The 15,379-nt window shown below is 38.4% G+C and overlaps 1 protein-coding gene across 1 annotated transcript in view; it reads right to left on the reverse strand.

The window, feature by feature from the left end:
• LOC145674256 (uncharacterized) overlaps positions 1–15,379 on the reverse strand; it is a 113,295-nt gene that overhangs the window by 40,392 nt on the left and 57,524 nt on the right. The window lies entirely within an intron of this gene.

The raw sequence follows: 15,379 nt of genomic DNA on the forward strand, positions 1-15,379 counted from the left end.
CAACACGTGCTCCTATTTATATACAACAACCACATGTGTTAGTACAGCTGCGGACGACAAAGACAACACCAGTCACGTGATGATGAGGGAACAGCAGTGCCACCGCCTCACCTGGAACGTCTATATAAGAGAGAGGATTTTAACGACCGCTATCAGCAAAGAGGGCAGTCTCGACTGGTCAACCCTTCCTAGGTCGTAATGGAGTTCAAGTAAGCCAAACTTCTTAAAAAACTAGAAGGTTTCAGGAATCGAATGGTGGCAGAGTTCACGTCCATAACGCAGATGGTTCTTTATTGAAATTCTCTCCCCATATTACGCTACTATTACCTTCGAAGGTTCAAGAACAGTTTGAACGCTTTGGTATTAGTACCACGTTCAAGTTCAAAGTGCTAATACTACCTTGATAATACAGCTACACACACAAACACACGACAAAAGTTCTGTGCACCGGACCCCAGAATGTGGACTCGATGTATTTTTCTTTACACAGAATACAAATTTCGAAACCCCAGGACGATCGACTGTCTCAATTTTTTTGTTATGGGCAAAAAAAAAACTTTAGCGATTTTGGATAGGAAGGATACGGATACACCTAACAGAGCTATATTATTTATATATATAAACGTTCTGTGTAGTGGACCCCGGGGTATAGATTCCATGTGTTTTGTTACAAAGAATCCAAATTTCGGAACTCCAAGACAATTGACCATGTCAATTTTGTTTTATGGGCGAAAAATGTGTTTTTCTTTATCCAAAATCGCTCAAGTTTTTCGCCCATAAAAAGGAATTGATACTGCCAATCGTCCTGGGGCTTTGAAATTTGGATTCTGTGTAACAATACTTTGAATCCATACCTGGGGTACGGTGCACACAGTTTTATTTGTGTGTGCGTGTGGCTGTGTAATTAATTGATATATCTCTTACCTGTAACTATAAACTTTCCTTGCGCGTTCATTTTGTGCTTTATTTTTAGTGTTATAGCTTGAGATCCGAAACACTAATCAAGTTCAAATTTTGAGCAATCATATGGAATATTAACGACAAGGTTTGTTGACAAAAATATCACTAATGTATATCCTAAATCAGAATTATATTCAATATAACGATCATTATTATCTCATGTCAACTCTTCCTTAGCAAAACTACCATGGCTATTACTTCTTCAATCAAGCAGCTCTCCATTAAAAGCAATCATGGTAATCTCTTTCTTAATCATTATTTTAAAAGGGGTTAAAAATATCATGATCAATCAAGTACTATCATTGTCTATAATATAATACCATTATCTACCAGTTATTTGGTTACGCCATACGTATTTCCTAGGAAACATGTATGGAGTAACCAAGTGTGTGTTATTTTCTAGTACTGTCTCTAGTTAACGACAAACATAGAATCCTTACAGGAGTGTACAACGGCTGAAGTGGGAATCCTTTACTTTTCCGTTTTCCTTTAATGGAATTTTCAGGTAACCTAGGCTAACCTTATTTAACATAACCTACTCTACTACACCTTTGCTTCAATAATCGAGGTCACTCGTGACTATTTTGTTAGCTTGTGTGTCTTTGGCGCGGGATATTCGGAATCGATTCCCGACGCTAATCTATAGGTCTACGTCTCATATAGCCTCATTTCTGAAACGGACGCTAAACGCTAACTCAATCAACTATAGTTCCTATTTGTTTTTCTTTGTAGTGTTTATTGCTGATTTCAATTGATTTTGCACGATTTACATGCTATATTGTTTCTCCAAATCTTTGTGTATAAATACTTAATATACCAACAATATTCCAGAATTTTCCAAAAGTAATCCATAATATACAAACAGAAGTACTGAGTTACCCCAAAACGATTACTTGATTAAAAGTAATCAATAATAATTAGAGAGAGAGAGAGAGAGAGAGAGAGAGAGAGAGGGAAAATTAGATGAAAAATGAAATGAAATGAAATCTTTAAGTTTTACGTCCCACGGTTATGCCGGTTAGGCTAAAGGAGACGGTGATGATGAGAGATGAGTGAAATGGTGGAATGAAGAAAGTGGGAGGAAACGGGAGAACCCCGAGAAAACCCACGAGCACGGTGTTTGTCCACCACGAAGTTCACTTGGCGGGGGCTGGGATCGAACCCGGGACCCCAAGCACCGGAGGTGAACGCTCTACCACTGAGCCACCGCGCCCCCCTAGAAAATTAAATGTGTATGTGTCTATATTCCAGCATAACTCTAGAGCGCCTGCAGCAATTTAATGAAACTTGGTACACTTACTGCTTACAGTCTGGGAAAGACTACTGTCAGAGTAGGACCCTCATACTTTTAGGGAGAGTGCGATAGAAAATGATTAAAGACGACCATATTAGTGTCGAATCCATAGATTTTACTCTCCATGAGCTGATTGGTGAAAGTTCTGATGCCCTTAAGTTCAAGTCAAGCCACCAGGGAAGGCAAAACTACATAGCACACACCCAGGTTAAGTAGAAGGGGTTACATATAAAACGATAGAGAAAGCCGATATTAGTTTCGAATCCATAGTTTTCGGGGACGCTGAGATGAACAGTGATATTTCTAGTGTTGTTTATAACTTAATTCAGACCCTATCAGTACTCCTAAGGTGGGGATGGTGATATGTAAAAAATAGAAAATGGCCGATATTACTTCCGAATGAATGGTTTTATGCATCCTTAACTTGATTGAGGACAATTTCAGTGCCCTCTACTACCAAGATCAGCTCCCAGATGTGGTAAGGCTTCCCAGCACACATAGGAAAAGTGAAAAGGGGTAACACATAATATGATTGAATGCGATCGACATTCCTGTAGACTCCATAGGTTTCGGGGCCCCTGAGACGAATACCGACACTATTAATTCCGTACAAAATAAAGTTCAGCCTCAATTAGTACCCGGGGGAAGGAATGGCGTTATGAAAAAATAATCAAAAACGACCTATATTAGTTTCGAACCAATAGTTTCCGGGATTCATAAGTTAATTAATGATACTCTCTATACTATATAAATCTACGTTTAACCTCCATTATACCTTAGAGTGTTTCGATGGGGTTGAATGTAAAAAATATGGAAAAGGACCAATATTATTATCGATGTCGCTGAGATTAATAATTACACTCCCGAAAGCATTAAAGTCCACGTTCATCTCTCATCAACATGGGGACAAAGAAAAAGTAAAAAGAAAATGTGTGAAACGAGTAAGTTTGGGTTCTTAAAGCTATTAGGTTACAATCGCGACAACATTTAATCCAAACTTAGGCATGTACTGGCATGTCAGGTGGATTAGAAATTTACAGGGGAAGAGAATGTGTATGAATATATTTTCCAGTGTAATTCCGAAACGTCTGCAGTAATTTTAACCAAACTTGAAAGACATAGGACTGTCAGTCTGGAAAAGAATGCTCTTCGAGTAAAACATTTCAATGGGTAGAAGTTGTAAGAAGTGACACATAAACATAATCCGAACAACTGATATCAGAGTCTAATCCATAGATTTATTGGTCGCTGAAATAAATACTGATGCTCCCAGTGCCGTTTATGTCCATGTTTATTCCCATTGGTAGATGGTAAGGGGAGGTGAAATATGTCAAAAATAGCTGAGACTTCTATCGAATTCATAGCTGTCGAAGTCGAGAAAACGTCTAACCCGGTTGAAATGACTTTTGGAGGATAGTTAGTACAAACTTGAAGCGGGAACAAGCAGTTTTATTAAAGGGTATTCTATGCAGAAATGTGTTTCAATATTGATGTCAAAAATAGAGTATCTTCTGTATTTTTATCATTGTACTTTCCCTGAAATTCAGAAGTTGGGGTAGCTAAGTAACGTCACATGGAAAAGAATTGGTAACAAATATATGTTATATTCATTAACTTACTCAGACTTTAAGGTGACATTTGAAACGTTTCTAAATTAGATGCAAAACTACACGGTATATTCGAACCTGATGCTGTGGACGCCAAAACAGCTTCCCTATTGGAACTTTCAGCGTGCAAATCCTCCTGTTCTTCGGTAGCGGAATGGGAAACCAGCTGGGACGATGGATTTGGCTCTGAGGGATCACTTGCAAAACATAAAGCTTAAATTCTACAACATTATCTGCGTTTAAAGGAGAAAAAGCTATCCAAAGACAAGACATGTATTATCGAGTTAAACAAAATTATTATGTTTTTGGTACAAAACTCATGCGTAGTTTTCGAGAATATGACAAAAATTATTCCTGTATAAATCTAGAAATTGATATTATACTTGAGCTACGTTTTCTGTCAAGGTGAAACTGATACTACTGTATATGCCCACCAACCTCTTCATTATGACGTTAGCATGATGATGGTACGTATAGTATGGTTAATAAGATAAATGCTCTCGATACAAGTTGATATATCACATTAAGAGGAACAAAATAGAATGCTTGAGGATAAACTCTCGTGGGAAGGATTCGAGAAAATTAAGAAAAATAAACATTTCAAGTGCCAAAAAGTATTGATCCTGGCAAATCTGGTGTATTTGTTAGTGTTTTTCATTCTGTTGAAATAAATTATTTCTTTATTTTTGTACTGTATAATGTAGGATAGGATAGGGTTTATTTTTCTGGGTTTTTGCCATGTATGGCCTTTAGCCCGTCACATTTGAGAGATGACTTCCCTCGGCGAGCATATTATCCGGGGAAAAGGAAGGGATAAATCATTAGGGAAGGAAGGAAGCGGCCTGGTACCTAGAAGTTAGGTACCACAACGGCCTTTGAGCGGTGTGAACGAGGAAAACCCAGGAATACCTCATTCAGGATGACTAGCCTGAGAAAACTTTTCACACTTTTTCGACTGAGTGCCTCCACCGGGAATTGAACCTTGAACCCGTGACCGCTCGCACCGAAGGCGAGAGCCTTAGTGACTATGCTACACGGGGCCACTGTACTGTATAAGAAATATACACTAATTAATTAACATATTTTATCTGCTTTTGTCTGATTTCTCCTAATATGGACGCTGATACCAATTATAATCATATTTCATAGCTACAAATATTATACTTCTATAAAGTCTACAAGTGAAATAGTCGTAAACAATGCCCTGGAATTTTATTTTGATTTCTTCGTCTAAAACTACTTTAATTGCATTTGACAGTATTTACTTATTTATTTATTGTGGTTTATTGCTCCTGTTTTGAAAAATATTCGACGAAATTTGATCGTTCTAACTAGGGAACTCAAAGCCTCACAACATATTGTATGTTTTTTTTTTCTCTCTCTCTCTCTCTTTCTGACAACTGTAATGTTTACATGAGAATTTCTCATGCTAATGAAGCAGGCAAATAAATGAAATGAAAATAGAGTTTTATATTTGCATGGAGGAGGTTATATAGGAGAATCACATGAAACTAATTCTCGATACCTTCTTTCTCGATGAAAACCAGTATTGAAACCGGGTGTATTAGTAAATTTCAAATACATTTTAGTAGAGTTTTACAGATGATAATGATATGTTCTCTTGAGACGCTCAATTGACTACAATAAAAGCTTTCCGCTATCTAATACCGTTGTTGTTCTATAGCAGTGTCCTCAAAGTTATAAAACTTCAGACCTACCCTACCGTTTTTAAATGCTATTGTGAGCTACCAACTAAAAGAACTACCAACTTCTTAAAAAACAATCCTTACATTTGTTTATGGAGGAATTAAGGTTGTCCAGCCGGATCGTTAACCCGATCTACCGAAAATGACCCGCGAGCTACATGCAGCTCGCGATCTACCTTTTGTCTATCATTGTTCTATAGGAATGAACGTTGTAACCAGAAATGGATAATTTTAAATACTTCGGTATGAATAACAGGTGAACTGAGTACATGGGACCTACTTTGGACGCTGAGACCATTGCAGAAAGACCATTTCTCTAAATCTCTTCCCGCTTTTGCTCTGATACCTGTCAACACAGACGGACGAACGGACATTGTCATTCTATAAGATATATGATACTTATGCATAGAATTATTATTTGAAAGTTAAAATAAACCAATCTTTGTTACTTTTATTTATTAAATTCTATGGAAGAACAGTTGTTGCGTCAGCCATCACCCAAAATTTGTACAGTGCGCGCCAAGAACGAAGGAAGAAGTAGGCTGAAGCATATGCAATTTTGCACAGAAATGGAAGACGTAAAATAAGAAAATACTTGATTCGTATTTTCCTTAAGGAATCCGTTCAGTGAGTCATAACCCCCTCCCTAAATGTATGACCAAGAAATATAATTCTAATGTCTATAGTCCAGAAGTCCCTAAAACATGCAGGATTGTAAGGAAACTGCGTACAGAGAGAGTACACATAAAACAGGCGAGTACATATTTTAGTTTTCTGGGAAGAACGGTTCTTGGAGGGTACGTAAGTTCTTACCCTAAAATTTGAAAGTGGACGCTAAGAGCGTAGGAAGAATTAGACCGAAGCGAACGGAATTGTATACACATATAGTAGACGCAAAATAATAGAATATGTGTTGTGCATTTTCTTTGACAAAATCGTTGGTTGAGCCAAAGTCCCACACGTGCATCAGTAATGACACTCATGCATATGCGCAGGGGCGTAGCTTGACTGGGGAAAAGCGTTCCCAACTGAACGCAAGAATATTAAATTAATTTTTTGTTGTAGGTCCTAGGGCTGCCCGTGTTAAGTACAAAGAGCGAAGCAGAGAATAAGTAATTATATGTAAGCCTTTCACAGAGTACAGATAATTAAACATATGTGGGCCTAGATGTGTCTGCTGGGTAAAAACCACTTCCTTGCTTTTCCCTCTCATATCTACACACATTTCATTTGCTTTCTTCTTCCTCTCTTCTTTATTTTTCTGCTCGCAACCACGTGTCTCTGACGAGGGCTCGTAGTCACATGAATATTTTTATTGTTTGCAGAAAACAAAATAAAATGTATCAGCTTATTTAAAAAGTACTAGGTTTGTACGGAGTTACGTTACAATCCTGCATGCATTTATTTAGATACTTTTAAAATATATTCATGACAAATTTTGATTTTTCGTAGTCACAGGTTTGGAGACGCCCATTAGTCATCCAATAGTTTTGAAGAGAAAAATATGAAAAACACATTTCTTTATTATTATTCATGTACTATACTTTTTGTTGTGGCTCAGTAGTAGAGCGTCTACCTCTGATGCGTGGGGTGCGTGCTTCGATTCCAGCTCACGCCAAGTGAGTTTTGTGGTAAACACACACCATGAGCGTGGACTTTCTTGGTGTTCTAGCGTTCCCCCCCCCCCACTTTTCTCATTTCACCATCTCGTTCATTTCTCATCATCACCGTCTCTCTTAGCCTCGGTGCAAATTCATGGGACGTTAAACTCAATATGTCATTTCATTTCTACTGAACATTTCCTCTTCGCTATGGAATATCATTTTCTCATAAGACATACATTACTTATAACTCTGAAAGTTGACTACCTGTATATCTTTGAGCTTGGATACTTTTTTCATAAAATATCCTGGTGCAATGTGCATTTAAAGTCTTCTTCGCATTGTAGGGCCGCGATGACTAAGTGATAAAGCGTTCATCTTTGGTGCGTGGTGTCCTTGGTTCGATACTAGCTCTCGCCAAGTGGACTTCGTGATGGACAAACATTGTGTGCACGAGTTTTATCGGGATTGTTCTGTTTCCTCCCACTTTATTCATTTTACCATTGCATTCATTTCTCATTATCACCGTCTCTTTTAGCCTAGCTGGCATAATCGTGGGACGTAAAACTGAAATATTTTTCTTCGAATCGTAGACTCCAGATGTCTTTCGTAACGGAACCTGATCATTGGCTGAACAAGGCAAAAGTGTAGAGACAGACGGTACTTTTTTGGTTAACTAGTATTGTATTTTTGATGTTCATGGGTTTTTATTTTGATGGAGAAGACACATCTTCATGGAATATTTCATTCGACTAACCTAGCATATATCCTATGTGCGTTTTTGTAGATTTGTATAAGTAAACGTTTAATGCCGCTTACATACAAGAAATGAAGTTGCAATGCACCATAAACTGTAATAAATTACATGCATAAATGCAATATAATTCTTACAATTGCACTTAGCAATAATACAGTAAATACAAAACAGGTTTTGAAAGTACGGTAGACTTCAAAATATTCTAATTTAATAATCAAACATAGCTTCAATAGAGGGTTAGTATAATACAACTTTCACCTGAAGCTGAATCCATGTCAAAAACTGAGTTTCTTGACTTCTTTTACCCATAAAGCATTACTATCTGTTATTGTTTCTGCTTTCAATTTGGGATGGGAAGAGTCGAAACATGTATTGAATCAAGTCTCGACTCGACTCGAAAACGAGACAAGTTTTGAGGCGAGAAATGCTTTGTGGAATTCGAGACATATGTTTATACCGATTCAAAAATTCGAGTCGAGACGAGACTGCTCGAAAAAATCTCGATTTGCCTCCAATGTCTTGAAAATCTTTGCATATTTTTAAAAATTATTTCGAAGAAACTAAAGCAGTAGCGTGGCCGTTCTTCAAACGAGAAGAATACGGTATAACAAACATAACACAAGAATTTCACATATGGTAGAAACTCCTCCTCCTCTCCAGAATTACGGAATATGCTAGAACATGTGTAGAAATTGTATACCAAATTTCACACCACCCTTTAAACAAATCCCTACATTGGCCGCTTTGTGAACAAAGAAAAAGAAATTTGAATACTTTGAAATTTCGTCGGCAAGGATAAACTTTTCAAAATCAATTAATCATTTTTAATTGAGAGTATATATATACAAATTTCATTTCTCCTACTTAAGTGGATACTCACATTGACTATTTAGACCGCATTGCCACGTTACATGAATTTTGTAGCTGTCATTAAAAAAAATCTTGAAACCCTAGAATATTTCTCCATGTAAACATAGTCTTGAAAGGGACATGCAACAATTTTTTCATCTTGGAAGGAGTCAAACCATGGCCAACTTTCTGGGTCGTCTTGCTTGCTATCTGCTATCGCCCTCCCACTGACATAGAGGAAAAACCCGTTTCTCCGCTTCCGAAACAACGGATTCTTTTCGACGAGGAGGGGTAGCGCGCCAAAATACACGTTTCTAACGAGGAGGTTCACTATTTGTTCACTAGAGTGCAGTACTGCATGGGTGGAGATATCTTCCTTGCTTTCAGAAAGTTGTAATGTGTAAACAGTATAGAAAGATTGGGTTACACGATTTTTTTAATGGCAGCTACAAGATTCATGTAAAATTGCAACGCGGTGTAAGACTGAAACTAGAAAACTTCAGTATTATACACATTTTCCTCTTTAGAAACACATTTTTCGAATACGACAAAACATTTGTTCCCTTATTTTTAAGTAAAGATTTACGAGGGCCTCTATTTATATTTTGAGCCTAACAATGAAAAAACAGTAATTTGTCATTGAAAATTGACATTGTTTTTCGAAATATTCTCCTTTATGATCAATACACTTTTGCACTCGTTCGAACCATTTGTCAAAGCTTTTTTTTTTTTTCAATCTTCTTGAAACATTTCCACAATAGGGCTTTTGAACGCATGAACAGCTTCTTCCGCCGACGAAAATCGTTGTCCACGCAATTTATTATTGACATTCGGGAACAAGAAATCGTCATTGGGTGCCAAATCAGGACTATATGGCGGATGACCCATTAGTTCGATTTTTTGAGTGTTCAAATAGTCGGTTGTTAGACTAGATGTGTGAGAGCTCGCATTGTCTTGATGAAGAATGATCCGACTTCGCTTGTTTGTTTTCCGTATTTGGCCGAAGACCTCCGGCAAACAAATTGTTGTGTACCATTCAGAGTTGACCGTTCTACGTTCCTCTAAAGGCACAGTTGCCACATGACCAGTTTTTCCGAAAACCAGGCGACCATTTGTTTCGATGTGCTTCGAACGCGCACAACTTTTGTTGGATTTGGTTCATCTTGAAACACCCATACAGTCGACTGCTGTTTACATTCCGGCTCATATGCATATATCCATGATTCTTCGCCTGTTACAATCTTTTGAAGCACCGCCATTATATTTATTGAGCATTTGTGTGCACCAATCGACGAGAGCTTCCTTTTGGGTTTTTGTCAAATAATGTGGGATAAAACGAGAACAAACCTTTCTCATAGCTAAATGATCATGTAATATTTTATATATGCTGGTGGAACTAATGCCTAGGGTTGCCTCAATTTCACAGTATGTCACATGACGATCTTACAGTATTAGGTTTTGTACATCATCAATGTTTTCTTGAATAACAAATGATTTTGGACGACCTTCGCGAATTTCGTCAGTGAGCGAATGGTGGCCACGAGTAAAATCGTTATACCAGCGTTTCACAATGGCAAAAGATGGGGCTTCATCGCCAAATGTGGAAGTAAGTTGATCGATGCACTCTTGTCTTGATAATCCACGTCGAAAATCGTAATAAATCATCGCACGAAAATTTTCACGAGTTAATTCCACTTTTCTGTTGTCACGCAATCTAGAAGTCAACGTAAACAACACAAATAAAGCTATTGACAAAACATTTGAAGTACGTTATGCTCAACAATATTAAACGTTTCTATGCAAACAGAAAATAGCGCCTAACTACAATCAGTGTTGCCAAGGCTCAAAATATAAATAGTGGCCCTCTTATACACTGAATTTCACTTCAGTTTAACCGAATCCTCACATTCGCAATTTTCCGATGAAAGGAAAAAAAATATAAATATTACAGAACCTTACGAATTGAATTTTGAAAACCAAGTGTTCCCTTATTTTACAGAGGAGTCCATGTGCTAAGTTTAATCTCTTGAACTTCAGGTATTCGTGAGAAACTCAATACTTGGCAGACTCTCCTTAGAACATATATTTCAAAAAATCGTCTCTTATCTCTTGGATGTTAAAAAGATTGGTTAAACAAAAAATAATAACGTTACGTGATGTTTAAAATTTCTGGAAATTTTAATTTAGAAAATTCATAATTTTACGTTTTTGTTTATTTGTTCGTTTTTCTTTCGAATAATGACCAGACTAAGCAAACAAAAGTTTCCCTGCTTCACATGTAGCGGGTTGTTGGGAAATTACTATGAATCGGATAGAAAAAACACAATATCAGCTCCTCGAACGTTATTACAATTCGACAAGCGGTCTTCCAATGCTTTGACACCAGCAAAACTCGTCAACTACTCAGAATTGCAAATAGACTGTCACTGTGTAGGTGACTTCTTTATTAGACTGAAATTCCTTGCCACCAAGAATTTCTTAAGGTTTAGGAACAGATGGAACTCACTGGAGCCAAGATCAGGCAAGTACGGATGTGGCGTACTACTTGGAAGCGAAGATAGTCGAGTTTCCACTTGGAAGCGAAGTCTGTGACCAACACAGAACTTTCCGGTGTGAGCAGACGCGGCACCTATCGCACCGAAAGTTTTCTGATGGCCAACTCTTGAGTGGGAATGTTGCGTATGTGGTTTCCTGAGATCTCCACTGGATGAGCTATGTCATGCACTTGCAATCGTCAGTTAGCCAGCACCATATCAAGAACTTTTCCGATTGATTCTGGTGTGATGGCGGTTGGGTGACGTTTACAGCGGGGTCATTTTCAACACTGTCTCGTCCAAGCTTGGATAGCGTCGTCCACTAGCTAACAGTGGTAAATAAGAGTGGCGAGTCACCCAACCCTGTGTCCAATTCAGCTTTGATGGCTGACACAGTTTCAGTCCCTTATTCACCAGAAACTTGATGGCAACAAGAATTATCTTTGTTCTATATTGTCACGCCACTAGCATTGTTGCTCCTTCCTTTGCCTCTGCAAACCAGACTATTAAAAGAGTGCTTTTACATGTAACTGTAGATGTTCCTTGCCCGTTCATTTAGTGCTTTGTTTTTAGTTTTATAACTTGAGATCCAAAACATTAATCAAGTTCAAACTTTGATCAATATTGAATGTTAATCACAAGATGTATCAACAAAAACATCACTGACATATATCAAGAAATATATTCCACATAACGGTCATTATTACTTCATCTTAACAATTCTTTAGCCGGACTATCTTTAAATGACTTTTGGAAGATAGTAGGTACGAACTTCAAGCTGAATATTTGAATCATATTAATTTTATTACAGGCGTGTTCTGTGGCTGTAGGGTGTTTCAATATTTCTGTCAAAAGTGGAGTTAATTTAGCTAGTACTCCTATATATATGTTCAGAACTCTATCTAGGAGAGGCGAGCGGGACCGTTGTTCCGGACGCTGATATTAACCGGAAGCCAAAAATCAAGAAGAAAAAAAAATCGTTGGAAATGAGTAAACGACGCATCGTCCCGAACAAGTTTGGCACCGCATTAAATCAATATTGTTTCGGTTTGCATTTGCAAAGAAATAAATTTGTTAAAGATTTTCTTGTGAGCTTCGCTCGCAATCCAAACGTCTCAATAAGAGTTACAATAAATTTTTACTTATTACTTAGAGAAAGTTATTAAAAATGATTTGTTAATGACGATGTGATATAGAAGGTGCCGAGTAATGACTTATCGTGTACGCAAGAGCGTTTTCAAAATCAGAAACGGTCAATGTCTGAAATACGTGTTCAGCGTTTTGGTGATGATGAGTTTGCTTAGCTAAGCATGCTTTTCTACCCAATGGGATCAACCATGACGCTGAAAAAGTGGTTGTGAAAATGAGAGGAGTGAACAGACACGCACGAGCTGCTGCTTGCGCGGGAATATTAAAAATGAAGTTAAACAAGGGGAATAATAACATTTACGAATTTGAAGCAGTTGCATGAAGAGCAACCAAATGAAAACTGAACACTCTCCATAAAACATATTCCTCACGAAAGTTGGCAACACTGCTGTTATTTATCGATACTGCCACCTTTCGAGAAGAGAAATGTATGGTGACACTCACAAATACACACACATATTCGCTTATTGCTCTATAGGTAGGCGTAGTGAAAAGTGTGTTCGTCCAGTATTAGAAATGGAAGCAAGCAAAGAAGAGCAGAGAAGTGTGGTTTGCTTTTTAGGTTGAGGGTGTTGGAACACGTGAAACTCATCTTCACATGTCTGCTTTGTATGGCAAACCCTGCATACCACTGACAAGTGTGAAGGAATGGCATACGCAAATCATGCATGACGATTCGCACCCAGGATAGCCATTACTCTGATGTGATTGCGCGGATTGATGATCTTATCCAGAAAACCGACGGATCACAGAGGACTCGTGTTCAGGTCGGAATTAATCATGGCCATGCATGCCATTATCAAAGAATACCTGTAGTTCTGAAAAAATTGCGCGAAGCGGGTTCCGCATTGACTGAGGGAAGGACAGAAGATTAACAGAATGGCTTCATGTCTGAGACATCTGCAACGGTATCACGAGGAAAGTATGCATTTCTGACCCATATCGTCACAGAGGCAAAACGTGGTTCTACCATTTTGAGTCCGAGAGCAAACGGTAAAGCCAACAATGGAAACACTCCAATTCTCCCCCGCCAAAGAAATCCAAAGCTGTTCAGGCACGTTCCAGAAAGGTCATGATGAACGTCTTCGACTGCAGGGGCCCTCTGCTTGTTGACTTTCTAGAGCGTAGGGTCAGAATAAATCCGAAGCACTATGAAGACTCGCCATAAAGTCAAAGCTCTTTGGACTGCTGTCGGACGAAATCACCCTTTTGCTGCCCGTCTCCATATTAACTTCGGAGCTTTGGCTAGGAAACACTTCAACATCCTCCGTACACCCCAGATCTTTGCCAATGCGATTTTCATATGTTTGGCGACCTGAAGAAACACTTTCATGGATGTCGGTTTCAGTTGAACGAGAAAATGCAAGAGTGAGTGAGGTTGTGGATCCGTCAGCGACCTAAATCTTTCTACGAGACTGGAATTGATCGTCTCGTCTCCGAGTGGGATAAACGTATTAACGCGTCTGGCAATTACTTTAGAATTGAAAAAAAAATCCATTGGTACCTTTACGGGTTTGTTCGGTATTCATTTGACTCCTCTCATGGAATAGGGGCGTAAGGTGTCAGAATTTAACGAATTTCGTCTTTTTCAAAGACTGATAACTACCAATGTTTTTTTTTTATTCCATTGACATATGAAATGCTTCCAATATGAAGGAATTCATTAGGTTCATTTTTTCATCAACTAGTATTGCCAGGATTTTTTGTGCTTATGTGTCTAGTTGTGTGTGACATTTTTATCTATCTACATGCATACAAAACACATACACACATTATATATACAAGGTGACTGGTAATTCGATGCATTCCTTACTAGGGGATATTCTACAAGTACTTTGGAACATTTTCACCCATATAAACTGGGGGTCGCAAATCAATAGTTTCTGAGTAATTTGCACATGTGTGATTTCTTTGAAATTTGCTGGTTAACAAGAGATGTACGAGAAACGTTAACCCAGACCCACTTCCACATATTGAAGAGCGATTAAATTTTACGTGTGTAATCCTGCAAATGTATGTAGTTCATGTGGTAACGTACAGCTCGTAACTCTGCACCGCTGCTGTGATATAGGTCCGAACTTGAAGTAAGGTGCAGTGGTCCAAAATCTATGACTACACCTCAGAAAGCAGTGCGCCAACTTCGCAGAAGTACTTGCTCCTAGGAAATGACTGCATGGTTGGAAATAAGTAGAATGAAGGAGGTGTGCGGTCAAGGGAAAACAGGACTATGACGGATTCCATGCCCATGGCCGTGCTTCTCTCTACGGCCAACATTCGAACAGTGAACGGGTGCGTTGTTTTCCAGGAGGTGGCCATCAACAAGTTAGAGCAAAAGACTAAAACCCGAAAAAGACTAAAAATAAGGTGTAAATACGAAACATAGTAAATCATAATAAAACTTCAAATATCACTCTTTCCAGTTCCCGTTTCTCATACATTACAACAATCATCTTCTTGTTAGCAGAGTAGACAAATCTTTAAGCTTTACGTCCAGCGGTAATGCCGGCTAGGCTAAAGGAGACGGTGATGATGAGAAATGAATGGAATAGTGGAATGAACAAAGTGAGAGGAAACGGGAGAATCCCGAGTAAACCCACGCACACGGTGTTTGTCCACCACAAAGCTTACTTGTCGCGAGCTAGGATCGAACGAAGGATCCCATGCACCAGAGGTGCACGCTCTACCACTGAGCCACCACGGGCCCTTGTCAGAGTAGAGGTGCACTCCGGAGCGTGCATTATTGTTAATAATATTGATTTTTAGAATCCAATTTATTTTTGTTGTAGCACATACTTATTTGCATGGGGAGTGTAAGTCCCAAGTATCTACTTACGAAAAATAATTGTGCACGACTGCAGCAGAGGTATTTTTTGGCGGCACTAGCGAATAATCGGGACTTTAGTGTAACTATTATAATTTTCA

Source organism: Thermobia domestica, chromosome 17 (assembly GCF_964235325.1).
Source record: "Thermobia domestica chromosome 17, izTheDome1.hap1.1, whole genome shotgun sequence".
NCBI classification, from domain to species: Eukaryota; Metazoa; Arthropoda; class Insecta; order Zygentoma; family Lepismatidae; genus Thermobia; species Thermobia domestica.